The sequence below is a fragment of the Lithobates pipiens genome, unplaced genomic scaffold (genome assembly GCF_037356315.1).
Source record: "Lithobates pipiens isolate NorthernLeopardFrog02 unplaced genomic scaffold, aLitPip1_a1.2 Scaffold_23, whole genome shotgun sequence".
Classification (NCBI taxonomy): domain Eukaryota; kingdom Metazoa; phylum Chordata; class Amphibia; order Anura; family Ranidae; genus Lithobates; species Lithobates pipiens.
In genome coordinates, this window is record NW_027507785.1 from 50813797 (window position 1) to 50827578 (window position 13782).

At 48.2% G+C, this 13782-nt stretch overlaps 1 protein-coding gene across 1 annotated transcript in view; it reads left to right on the top strand.

Annotated features, from left to right (window-relative positions):
* Nucleotides 1-10451: 10451 nt before the first annotated feature.
* The window catches only part of IRAK2 (interleukin 1 receptor associated kinase 2), a 42772-nt gene continuing 39441 nt past the window's right edge, over nucleotides 10452-13782 (top strand). The window contains exon 1 of the mRNA XM_077451583.1: nucleotides 10452-10769. The gene's annotated coding sequence lies outside the window, so the exon portion shown is untranslated. The remainder of the gene's footprint in view (nucleotides 10770-13782) is intronic.

Consider the following 13782-nt stretch of genomic DNA (forward strand, 5'->3'; position numbering starts at 1 on the left):
AAGGGGGTGAAAGTGCCCTGTAGTCAGGTGGTTACTCAGGAGCAGTAGCAGAATAAATTAACCACTTGCCTACTGGGCACTTAAACACCCTTCCTGCCCAGACCAATTTTCAGCTTTCGGTGCTCTCACACTTTGAATGACAATTACGCAGTCATGCAACACTGTACCCAAATGAATTTTTTGTCCTTTTTTTCCCACAAATAGAGCTTTCTTTTGGTGGTATTTGATCACCTCTGTGTTTTTTATTTTTTGCGCTATAAATGAAAAAATAACGAAAATTTTGAAAAAAAGCACATTTGTTTCTGTGATAAAATTTTGCAAATTATTAATTTTTCTTCATGAATTTTGGCCACAATTTATACTGCTACATCTCTTTGGTAAAAATAACCCCAAATTAGGGGATATTATTTGGTCTTTGTGAAAGTTAGAGAGTCTACAAGCTGTGGTGCGAATCGCACAAAATTGATCACATCTGATGTACTGGTGGCCTATCTCATTTCTTGTGACCCGAACAAGCCAGGAAAGTACAAATACCCCCCAAATGACCCCTTTTTTGAAAGTAGACATTCCAAGGTCTTTAGTAAGAGGCATAGTGAGCGTTTTGATGTTGTAATTTTTTCCCACAATTCTTTGCAAAATCAAGATTTTTTATTTTATTAAAAATTTTTTCTACAAAATTGTCATTGTAATAGGTTATTTCTCTCACGTGGCATGTGTATACCACAAATAATGCCCCAAAATAAATTTTGCTACTGCTCCTGAGTATTACGATACCACATGTGTGGGACTTTTTCACAGCCTGGCCACATAGAGAGGCCCAACATGCAGGGAGCACCATCGCATGTTCTAGGAGCCTAAATTACACATCTGACTTGTTGACTACCTATTACACTTTTGAAGGCCCTGGAGCACCAGGACAATGACACATGGAACTAATACGTGGCACTGATACCTGGCATTGATGACGCGTTACACTGATAACAGATGGCACGTGACACTGACAGGTGGCACTGATGACACGTGACACTGATATGGCACTGATGACAAGTGGCACTTATACGTGGCACTGAGGACAGGTGGCACTGATGACAGATGGCACTGGGGGCAGATGGCAGTGGGGACAGATGGGCACTGTATTTTTATTTTTTTTACACTAACCGCTGCAGAGATGCAGCGGTTCATCTCTCCCTCCTCATATGCTGTCTGTCTGAGGAGGGAAAGCCAGCAATGAGAGATGATCTCATATGTTTACATATGAGATCATTTCTCATTGGGCACGCCGATCACGCTGTAAACGGTCGCTGTGATTGACCGTTTACAGCGATCTGTGACTGGCTGTGTCCAGGGGACACGGCCAGCACAGAACTTCCCCGATGCGCGCCCGCAGCGGCGTGCAGAGGGGAAATTAAAGGGAGGACGTCCAGGGACACCCTCCCGGCAGTTAGCGTCCGCGCTGCAGCCGTCTTTTGGCTATAGCTTGGGCGCAAATTGGTTAAGTATTGAACACGTCACCATTTTTCTAGGTAAATATATTTCTAAAGGTGCTATTGACATGAAATCCTCACCACATGTCGGTACCAACCTATGCAATCCATACATACAAAGACACCAAAACAAATAAGTTCAGAAATTAAGTTACAGTAAGGGGAAAAAAAGTATTTGACCCCCTTCTGATTTTGTACGTTTGGTGGTGCATCTTGTAGCCCATTCTAGCCTTGTGTAGGTCTACAATCTTGTCCCTGACATCCTTGGACAGCTTTATTGTTCACTTTTTGTCTCAATGAATAAATTAAATTTTACTAGACCACTCCCCCGTCTTCTTACCAGGGCTTAAAATACATTTCCATTGACCCCATCACGTCAACAGAGGGGCCCGGAAGGTGGGAGCAGAGAAGGGAATTTTTTTTCATTTTCGGGGTGTAGGTGGATAAAGCCAGTGCCGCTTTTCCATTGCACCTCGGGGGGGTTCAGGTGAGGTTGGAGGACCCTATCAGGAAGGCTGTACAGGGCCCCATGATTTTCAACAGCGGCCCTGCACGGCACCTTCAGGATTTGAAGACCGTGTGTGGAAGAATGGAACAAAATCACACCCGAGCAACGCATGCGACTAGTTTCCCCATACAGGGGCCTGCGCCTTGAAGCCGTCATTACCAACAAAGCATTTTGTACCAAGTATTAAAGCGGGAGTCCACCGGGACTCCGCGTTTTTTTTTTTTTTTTTAAAAAGCCAGCAGCTACAAATACTGCAGCTGCTGACTTTTAAAATAGTGACACTTACCTGTCCAGCGCGCCCGCGATGTCGGCACCCGAAGCCGATCTCTAGGTCGTCTGTCGGGTCCTGCCGCCGCCATCTTGGGTATGGGAATCAGGAAATGGAGCCTTTCGGCTTCATTTCCCGGTTCCCTACTGAGCATGCGCGAATCGCGCTGCGCAATAAGGACGCTCCCCGCTGCCTCTGGGATCTGTGTGTTTCCCAGCAGGCAGCGGGGCACTTGCGGAAAGGGGCGTAAGTTACGCCCCTTTCCGCAGAGAGCTATCCCGGAAGTGGGTGCAGTTACCTGGATTATATAGGTAACTGCACCCCCCTCCCCCCTGAAAGGTGCCGATTGTGGCACCGGAGGGGGGGAGGGTTCCGATGAGCGGAAGGTCCACTTTAGGGTGGACCTCCGCTTTAAATTTCAGTTTGCGCATTCAATACTTTTTCCCTGTGTCATTCCATTTTATTACACAGAGCTTCGTTTCTGAACTTCTTTGTTTTGGCTTCTTTGTATGTATGGATTGCATGGGTTTTTACCGACGTGGTGAAAAATTTCATGTCAACAGCACCTTTACCAATATATTTACCTAGAAAAATGGTGAAGTGTTCAATGCTTATTTTACCCGCCGTATAGTCGAGGTATTGAAAAACGACTCCACTTCCATCTACAACCTCCATCCTCAAGTACTGCCATCTCAACACCTTTACTGAGAAGATTAACAAATATCTTCTGACACAAAATTACCACACCTTAGAAATGATGCAATAAATTTCATAGTAAACTCAACAACGTAGAAGGATTCCCAGCGGCTATAATTTGAATCCAAACAGGAAAAAAAAAAGCTCCAGGCCCCATCAGGTTTACTCTTCCATATTACGTATTAACACCCACTCACCCCACTTCCTGAAGATTAGAGAAGAAGGGACAAAATTTACACAAGACTGCCCGAGGGCACGTCTCTTTCTTATTGGAGAAGACTCCTTTCATTGCTGCTACCAAGGAACAATGTGAAATTACCCTAAACTTTAGTTACAAAACTCATGACACCTGCCCAGGGCAGTGTCCACCAGGACCAACCGCGCTTTGTACCTACCAGAGAGGCCCATGATAACATCTCCAGTCTTGGATGTAATACACAAACACCTGGTCCACTTTTATACCTCTAATAAAATTATTAACTAATGCCATGAAGGCCGTTCACTGAATGAATTGGATGTTTATGGAACAGACATGAAAACACCTCAGATTAAAGGAGAAAATGATGTCCTGGACCAGCCTTTTCAAGACAGAGGAGCCCTTGAAATAACTTTCCGGTCTCAGGCAATCCCTGCTAAAAATTGCTGTATCTACAAATCTCTGCTGATTTGACATCTGTCATGGGTGTCTGATCGGTCTCTTGAGTAGGACGTTTGCCTAAACCAATGCGGTGTGCAGTACCGGTGCGGGTTGCCGATGACACTCGGAACGGTTTGGAGCCGTTACACTCGCAAATACTCGGAAATACTCCGTTCCAGAGCGTTTCCGAGTTCAGCCGAGCTGTCCCCGAGTATTTCCGAGGCTCTCCGGCACCCCCCGCACCTCTGGCCACATGCGGTATTGCATGCAATAGAAATCAATGCGGAACGAATTGCCTTACTTTCCATTGACTTCTATGGGGAAACTTGCTTTGATATGCTAGTGCTTTGGATTAAAAGCATTCTCTTGGAACGGATTATGCTTGTAATCCAAGGTTCCACTATGCTTATTTCCATTTCACATTTTTTTTTTACCTCTGCTTACACTACGGGCTGCTCTTTATTCATTTGTATTTATATCTGTAGCTTCTATTTATTGATTGTTTGATCCAGGGTGCGCGGCTTATAGGTTTCTCCTTTTTTTCACTTTTATAGAAATATATTCCCTATTAGCCACAAAGGATATACATACACTTTGAGTGCACCAAATGCCTTTGCAAACCCAGGTATTACTTTGAAAAAGTAGCAGTGAAATCATCAATGTGCTGCACAGAGAGCAGAGCTGTGGGAGGAAACCCAGCAGGCTCCACCCACTACAGAAAACCACAGGAGAGGGGTGGAGACCAGACCAGTCATCCTGCACAAGGAAAGAGAGCAGAGCTGTGGGAGGAGATCAGAAGGCTCCACCCACTACAGAAAACTACAGGAGGGGGGCGGGGACCAGACCAGTCTTCCTGCACATGGAGATAGAGCAGCAGTGAGCGGTCTTTATTACAGGAAGTCTCACACTGGTTTACTGCACAGATCTGGAAGAAATACACAACGCACACCGAGATTCAAGAAGATTTCTCCAAGAGATTTAAAACAAAATTTATGAAGCGACGCCTCCTGAAGAGCATGCTCTATGTTTTTTGAAAGTTAAGGTTACACCTGAACTGCAGTTTGGTTTGGGTACAATTGTTCTAAATTTGGACCTCAGCATCAGTCTGACTGGACCATAGGATGTTCAGCCTGGCCACAAGGGGCACCGTCTCTTCTGGCAGGCATGGAACCACAGTCTGGTTGGGTGCTTTAAGGTTACTCTCTCTCGGAGCCCGCCCAGTGGGAGTGCCCCTCTTGCTGTGCTTTCTGGGAGAGGGTACTTAAGATGCGGATGTCACCTGGTTCGGGGTTCCGGTCCAGAAGTATGTTCTGACTCCATGGTCCTGGTCCTCCTGACCAGCCCCCAGGAAGGCTATGGCCTGGGGTGCGGATCCACCCGACTTATTGTCTCGGGGCTGGCTAGCCCGAGGCAAGGTAACTAAAGAAGGATTCCGAGGTGGTCCGGTGCCGTCTCCGGTAGTTGGAGAGGCCCAGTAACTTCGTAGCTATCCAGGGGAAGACTCTTCAGACGACGGCCATGTGCGGGTTGGCTTCTTAGTAAGAGCCTGGTGGGGATGAAGTACCTAGTGAATCCAGTCTCGTGGGTATCGCTAAGCTGGCTGAAAGATCCGGGTATCACACGAGTGTTCCACAGGTTTTAGTTTCCCGAGTGTTCTACAACAACGTCTGTGGCAGAGACTTGTTCCTGAGTAAAGCACCTTGTTGGCTTCTAGGCCTTGTGAGAGAAGGACTGTCCAAATTGAGTGAACATCCAGTTGTGAATGGCTATTCTCTGGATTTAATCAAAGTAAGCAAGTCCTTCGTTATTGACTTTGACACTTAGCCCCTGCACACACGGTCGGAAATTCAGACGGAAAAGGTCCGATTGGACCGTGTTGTCGGATGATCCGACCGTGTGTGGGCTACATCGGACTTTTTCCGTCGGAATGTCCGACCAACAAAGTTTGAGAGCTGGATATAAAATATTCCCACAACATGATCCGATCTGACTTTTTCCGATCGTTTGTAGAGAATTCCGATTGGACAAAGTGCCACGCATGCTCAGATCAAATTACGAGACCAAAGCTATTGGCTACTAGCCTCAAACGTAGTCCCGTCGCAACGAACGAACGTCATCCCGTTTCGAACGATCGGATTTTCCGACAACTTTGTCCGACCGTGTGTATGCAACACCAGTTTCGGACAAAATCCGTCGGAAAAAAATCAGACGGATTTTGTTGTCGGAATGTCTGACCGTGTGTACAAGGGCTTAGCGTACCTGAACTTCCTTCCTAACCCTCTGATCCTATTTTAAAGCGGGAGTTCCGCCATTTTGTTTTTTTAAAAGCCAGCAGCTACAAATACTGCAGCTGCTGACTTTTACAATAATGACACTTACCCGCAGCGCGCCCGCGATGTTGGCACACAAAGCCGATCTCTCGATCGTCTCTCGGGTGCTGCCGCCGCCATCTTGGGTATGGGAATCAGGAAGTGGAGCCTTGCGGCTTGATTTCCCGGGTTCCCTACTGCGCATGCGCAAGTCGCGCTGCGCAATAAGGATGGTCCCCGCTGTCTCTAGGATCTGTGTGTTTCCCAGCAGGCAGCGGGGGACCTTCGGAAAGGGGCGTAGATTCTGCGGAAAGGGGCGTAGCTTCTGCAGATATCTACGCCGGAAGTGGGTGCAGATACCTGTACTGTACAGGTACCTGCACCCCCCTCCCCCCTGAAAGGTGCCAATTGTGGCGCTGGAGGGGGGGGGAGGGTTCCAATGAGCAGAAGCTCCACTTTAGGGTGGAGCTCCGCTTTAAGAGACTGTCCGTTGTTTTTGCAAATAAAAATCCCTTCATGCGGATCTGTCGTCAGTCTCTAAAGTTACCGGGCCATCTACCACGGGACACCCCTAGACGCAAATCGAGGAGAAGAAGGTAACGGTAAGCCCAATCAAACCAGCAGCTCCTTTCGGGGGTCAGTGCTACATTTACTTATCCCCGGAGTTCAGCTTTAAGACTTTCCCAGTGTGCACTTGGGGAACGTTGTGAATGTTTTGCTCTGATTGGATGATGTGTAGTATTTTTGCCACCAAATTTGGGTGTGTCTAATATATTGCAGCCTAACTCGACACTCCAAGATGGAATTCCCCTCTAAGTGAAAGATTTCAGTGTTTAGTCAGCTGACACTACTTTTATAACTGATTCATTTTGGCGATGATGTCATGTGACCATGTTTTTTTTTTTTTTTTTGGGCTATGAGTAAGAGTCTGTGGATCTTCAGTGGTTTATAATAACTTTCTTAGTCATGAGGTTTGTCTTTCATGCGGTCCCTCGCTGCTCATGTGAACCTAGATTATGGCTAGATCAGAAATCTCCCCCTTTTATTTTTTTCTAAATAAAGGAGTTGAGTGTTTTTATTTCTAGTTTACATTTTGTTTTGTGAATGAGTATGTATGTACCCCTTGGAGAACCCTTATTTTTATAGGGGGCTTCCAGATTTTGATAAAACCCCTACTTATGGACCCCCATAACTACCGGGCCAGGGTTGTGGAGAAGAGGCCCTTGCTCTCATCATCATGGAGTCAAGGTGCTTTGACAGGGGAGCCTAAAGCCCCATACACACTATCAGTTTTTCTGCTGAGTTTTTCCTTCAGGTTTACCAAAACCATGTAGTAGAAGGGCCTGCCTGATTGCATACACATTGAAACTCCTGAGGTTTGACCTCATATTATATGGTTTTGGTAAATCTGAAGGAAAAACTCAGCAGAAAAACTGATAGTGTGTATGGGGCTTAAGGCATCCCCTGTCAAACCACCTTGACTCCATGATGATGAGAGCAAGGGCCTCTTCTCCACAACCCTGGCCTGGTAGTTGTGGGGGTCCACAAGTAGGGGTTTTATCAAAATCTGGATGCTCGTTCCCCATCCCTTATGTTTGACGTCGCTTCCGCCCTGCCATCTTCCCCTTACTCATCTCCATACCACATACAGAAGAGGATCCGATCGCCTCCGCCGATGCCGACATCTCCGGTAAGCAGCAGAGGGCACCGGATCACGTTTGAGGGGGGGCCCCCTCTCCCGCCACCAATAAAAGTGATCTTGTGGCGAATCCACTGCAGAGACCACTATTATCGTAAACCAGACCGCTGGCCGAAGAAGAGGATACCAGGGTTATGGCAGCTAGCTGCTGCCATAACAAAAATATCCCTCTTCAAAGTTAGGACGTATATCGGCGTGCGGCGGTCCGGAAGTGGTTAAAAGATGGTAGCGCCCCGCAAGCGTCCAGGAAAAATAGCAGAATAAAATTTGTTTTGCAGCACTGCCCATCATTCAAAAATCCGCCCCCAACATGTACAGATCCGCCCCTCACCGACATGAACACGCGTCGCCAGGCACAATCTGGCAAAAAAAATGTCTTCCATCGGATATTGTGCACAGGCGCCGTCTCGTCCTCATAACAGCTGATTGTAAAATCAGCTGTTGTGCGGCTCCCTGCGGCGCATGCGCTTCTTGTCCCGGGCACTTCTCGATAGCGGGCACTATCCGATAGAACTAGGGTTGCCACTTGTCCAGGATTCACCCGAGCAGTTCGGGTTTTGAATCCTTTGTCCGGGTTTTAGACCACCTGAAACCCGGACACATTATTCAGACTGAACTATGGCTTCCCAGCAGGGTTTCTGGCTGCAGTTGTCCAAGCTGAGATTGTTACACTCTCTCTCACACTGCCCAAAGCCAGCACTGACAATACTAACAATCCACGCCCCCCACACTGACAGGAGAGGGGAAAGGGATCGATCTGCTCCTCTTCCTCCCACCCCTTTCCCTCTGTACATAACCATATTCCGATTCCCGGCGCTGCGCCTCAGAAAAGGAAAGTGGGGGTGGGAAATTTGAAGCCCAGCGGTTGCAAATACATCTGGATGAGAGGTGCTGACTGCCAAGGGGTGAGTGAGCTCACCATCCATCCCTGTCTGTGACTGAGGTCTCCCCTCTTCTCTCTTCTACGTCTGAGTGAGTAAATCAGGGTTCTCAGAGCCCCCCTTACATCAGAGTTCCCCTTCACACCAGAAGCCGCAGTGTTCCCCCTTATATCAGATTCCTTTCCGTACATTGGAGTGCTCAGTGTTCCCCCTTAAATCAGGGTTCCCAGAGCACCCCATACATCAGAGTTCCCCTTTACACCAGAAGCCACAGTGTTCCCCCCTTACATCAGAGTCTTCTCCGTACATTGGAATGCTCAGTGTTCCCCCTTACATCAGAGTCCTCTCCGTATATTGGAGTGCTCAGTGTTCCCCCTTAAATCAGGGTTCCCAGAGCACCCATACATCAGAGTTCCCCTTCACATCAGAAGCCACAGTGTTCCCCCTTACATCAGAGTCCTCTCCGTAAATTGGAGTGCTCAGTGTTCCCCCTTACATCAGAGTCCTCTCCGTACATTCGAGTGCTCAGTGTTCCCCCTTACATCAGAGTACTCTCCGTACATTGGAGTGCTCAGTGTTCACCCTTAAATCAGGGTTCTCAGAGCACCCTTAACATCAGATTTCCCCTTTACACCAGAAGCCACAGTGTTCCCCCTTACATCAGAGTCCTCTCCGTACATCAGAGTTCTCAGTGTTCCCCCTTACATCAGAATCCTCTCCGTATATCAGAGTTCTCAGTGTTCCCCCTTAAATCTGGGTTCTCAGAGCACCCCTTACATCAGATTTCCCCTTTACACCAGAAGCCACAGTGTATCAGAACTCTGATAGTTCAGATATAAAGAGGGAACTCTGTGGATTCCAATGTAAAGGGGGACTCTTGTGATTAACTTTATATGATTGGAAATTATATTTAATCGCAAAACATATGTATAGTTTATACTGTAAAAAAAAAAAAAAAATTGCTGTGCTCCGCTAAAGTGTCCCAGTTTGACTTAAAGTGGTTGTAAACCCTTACAGACCACTTTGACCCACAGGTAAGCCTAGATTAAGGCTTACCTGTAGGTCCAAGAAATATTTCCTAAACCTACATGGTTTAGGAGATATTTACAAAAAGACAGGCGCCGCTGTCTACGGCGCATGCGCGATGAGCATGCTGCTGCTAACGGCGATATGCCGGTAGTCGCGGCTCCCGTGCGCATGCGCGGGACTGACATCATCGCTGCTCCGGCCACTCACAGTGCCGGAGCAGCGATACCCAGAAGAAGATGGAGGCTCCGTGCTACAGGGGACATCGGTGACATCGCTGGCTCCTGTGTCAGGTAAGTAACACATAATGGGCTACTATACGATGCATAGTAGCCCATTATGCTTTACCATTGCAGGGAAACAAAGAGGAAGTAAACCCATCAAGGTTTACTTCCTCTTTAAAGAAAAGGTGGAAACCCTAGACCAGTGATGGCGAACCTTGGCACCCCAGATGTTTTGGAACTACATTTCCCATGATGCTCATGCACTCTGCAGTGTAGTCGAGTATTATGGGAAATATAGTTCCAAAACATCTGGGGTGCCGAGGTTCGCCATCACTGCCCTAGACAGAACACCGACATCTTAGTCCAGGAAGTAGATGATGCCCCTGGATGATGCCTGAATAAAGATGGCGCCGTCCTTCTGGAGAGAAAAGCAGACAAAGGTACTGTCAGGGGGGGAAGTACTGTGATCTCTGTGAGAGGTGATAAATATCACTGAACACATTACTGAAAAAATATTTCGGAGGTTAGGTGATGCACTCTAATACTCTTCATGCTTGTTCTGAGCCGTTAGAAGGTAATGAAGCCACTGGATCAGCATGACAGGCAGGTAGTAGACCCCAGCACCTGTACTTCCTCCATGCAGGGAGCGCTGTGTTGGGTGTGTAGTCCTGCAGCGTCAGAGCCGCCCCCCCCCCCCTTCCCTGCGATCTCCTCTACTTCCTGTTAAACTGGTTTCACAGTTCCTTATGACCTCACACTTAGTTACAGAAACTAAGCATTTTTTATTTTTTTCTGCAGGGGCTTTTGTGTTGCTCTCTGCGCTCACCCAGGCGTTCTGTCTACAGGGGGATCCCAGTGAGCGTCTTCCCTTTAAATGGCACCAACATAGACTGTAGCAGCTGCTGCGTTCCCAGGGAGGGGCGTTCTGCCGCCACGTGACGTCAGGTTGTCTGGAATTGATTTCTGCACTGGAAATTATTACAACTCTTATTTACACGCCGACTCTGAAGCTGAAGGACCTGGAAAACGTCAGCCAGGTAAGGTCGGTGACCCTGTCCACCAGCAGGGGTGTACCTACAGATCGTGGGCGCCCCCCCCCCGGTAGCCCATGGGGCCCCCCACGCTGACTCCCCTTGTAACTGTCAGTGTCAGCTGTGACAATACGTGTTTTTGGTCTTAACATGTAACAGAGTTGGAATGACTTTCATAGATATGTTTCTGAACTTTATTAGAACTAAAGATAAAGAACCGGGTCAGTCTAGTACATTGGTCTCTCCGTCTACGGCTAGCGGGGGTTAAAACCGCCCCCCCCCCCGCTAGCGGCCAATTAGTACCACTAAAACGACGGTAAAGCGGACTCTTAAAATAGCACCGTTTTACTGCGGACGCCGCTCCCGCCCCAGTGTGAAAGGAGCCGAGTCAGCCCCTTGGCTTGGGAACAGTGAGGTTTCCTTGCTGTATTTCCAGACTCTTATACCCTGTCGGAGTTTCCAACGGAAAATGCGCGATTGGATGGCGTTGTCGGAAAATCCGATCACGCGTGGGCTCCATCTGACTTTTTCTGTCGGAAATTTCCGACACACAAAGTTTCAGAGCTGGATCTAAAATTTTCAGACAACACGATCCGATCGTTTAAATTCCGATCGCGTGCAGACAATTTCCGACGCACAAAGTGCCACGCATGCTCAGAATAAATTACGAGACTAAAGCTATTGGCTGCTGGCCTCTTTATAGTCCCGTCGTACGTGTTGTACGTCACCGCGTTCAGAACGATCAGATTTTCTGACAACTTTGTGCGACCGTGTGTATGCTAGACAAGTTTGGGCCAAAATCCGTCGGAAGAAATCCGACAGATTTTGACGTCGGAAATGTCCGACCATGTGTACGGGGCATTATATGGGTTGGTGATGGCATTGGAACAAGCAAAGCAGTTGGGGTGTCCCATGTGTCAGTCAATTCTAAAAAAATAAGATACATTCCTTAACTCTCCTCCTGTCCACTTGGGATTTTTGGGTGTTTCTGCCCATGTTTGTGCGCCCCAATTCCTCATAATGGGCACAGCAGGTGTACAGACCCAGGAACTCAGCACAGGGATAGTGAGAGCCCCTCATAATGGGCATAGCAGGTGTACAGACCCAGGAACTCAGTACAGGGATGGTGGGAACCCCTCATAATGGGCATAGCAGGTGGACAGACCCAGGAACTCAGTACAGGGATGGTGGGAACCCCTCATAATGGGCACAGCAGGTGGACAGACTCAGGATCTCAGCACAGGGATGGTGGGAACCCCTCATAATGGGCACAGCAGGTGTACAGACCCAGGAACTCAGCACAGGGATGGTGGGAACCCCTCATAATGAGCACAGCAGGTGGACAGACTCAGGATCTCAGCACAGGGATGGTGGGAACCCCTCATAATGGGCAAAGCAGGTCTACAGACCCAGAAAATCAGCACAGGGATGGTGGGAACCCCTCATAATGGGCACAGCAGGTGTACAGACCCGAGAACGCAGCACAAGGATGGTGAGAGCCCCTCATAATGGGCACAGCAGGTGTACAGACCCAAGAACGCAGCACAGGGATGGTGAGAGCCCCTCATAATGGGCACAGTGGGTGTACTGACCAGGGAACTCAGCACAAGGATGGTGGGAACCCCTCATAATGGGCACAGCAAATGTGTAGACCCAGGAAATCAGCACAGATATGGTGGCAACCCCTCATAATGGGCACAGCGGGTGTACAGACCCAGGAAGTCAGCACAGGTATGGTGGCAACCCCTCATAATGGGCACAGCAAGTGGACAGACCCGGGAACTCAGCACAGGAATGGTGGGAACCCCTCATAATGTGTACAGCAAGTGTGCAGACCCGGGAACCCAGTTCGTAGATGGTGGGGTCTTTCAACTCAGAGAATATTTTTTTTAGGTGTGTTGATTGATCTCAGTAGGTATTTGACATAGTAGCTGTGACTGTAGCACACAAACAGCTGCTAGAAGAATAACATACAAATGTCTTTAGGAAATGCAATAGAAGAATAAAGTGCAACAAGCATAGAGAGCAAAGCCCAATAATAAAAGTAAAAAAAAAAAAAATGTAAAAATTGCATTGTAAATTACTTCCATGTAGTAACCCCTGTCAGGTTTTTACTGCTGTCTGTGCCCCATTAGGGAGATTCACCCTCTCTATCTTTTCTGTTTACCATTATTACTGACAATGAAAGTAAAAGAAAATCCCAAATTTTGGGCTTTCCCCAGAAAAGTAATAGAAGAGAAATCTTCCAATGGTTACGCTAGTTCTGGTGGAATGTCCCTTTTGTCCCCTCCTGGCCTTCTGAAGGTCAGCCAAAGACTGGGGACTGTACCTAGGAGCCTTCAGGCGGTGCTGGGACTTTTAATGTACAGGATTCGCTCTTTTTTTTTTTTCAGCTGAAAGTAGAAAATGAAACCCTCATAGTATAATCCTTGTAAATCCGGAAGATCCAGCTACCAGCAGCCACTTGTGTCACTTGCACATACCACTTTGGCATAAACTCTGAGCCCCAAAGTCAGAGCCCCGGCCCTCCGCCTGCATCCCTCAGTGCAGTGTTCATTGTATTTTGACCTATAGAGGGGATTGCACATTGCAGGGGGTGTGCCAGGGACGAGGCCACTGATAAGGCAGCACAGCCAGACCTCCTGTACTGGGCCTGGGCCCCATCAGTTCAAAAGGAGGGTCCGGTCCCCTGCCCAGCAGTAGGTCCGACCGTATTGTCTTACTGTGGAGGGGATTGCACATTGCAGGGGGTGTGCCAGAGACAGGGTCGCTGATAAGGTAGCACAGCCAGACCTCCTGTACTGGGCCTGGGCCCCATCAGTTCAAAAGGAGGGTCCGGTCCCCTGCCCAGCAGTAGGTCCGGCCGTACTGTCTTACTGTGGAGGGGATTGCACATTGCAGGGGTGTGCCAGAGACAGGGCTGCTGATAAGGCAGCACAGCCAGATCTCCTTTACTGGGCCTGGGTCCCATAAGTTCAAAAGGAGGGTCCGGTCACCTGCCCATAAGTAGGTCCGGCTG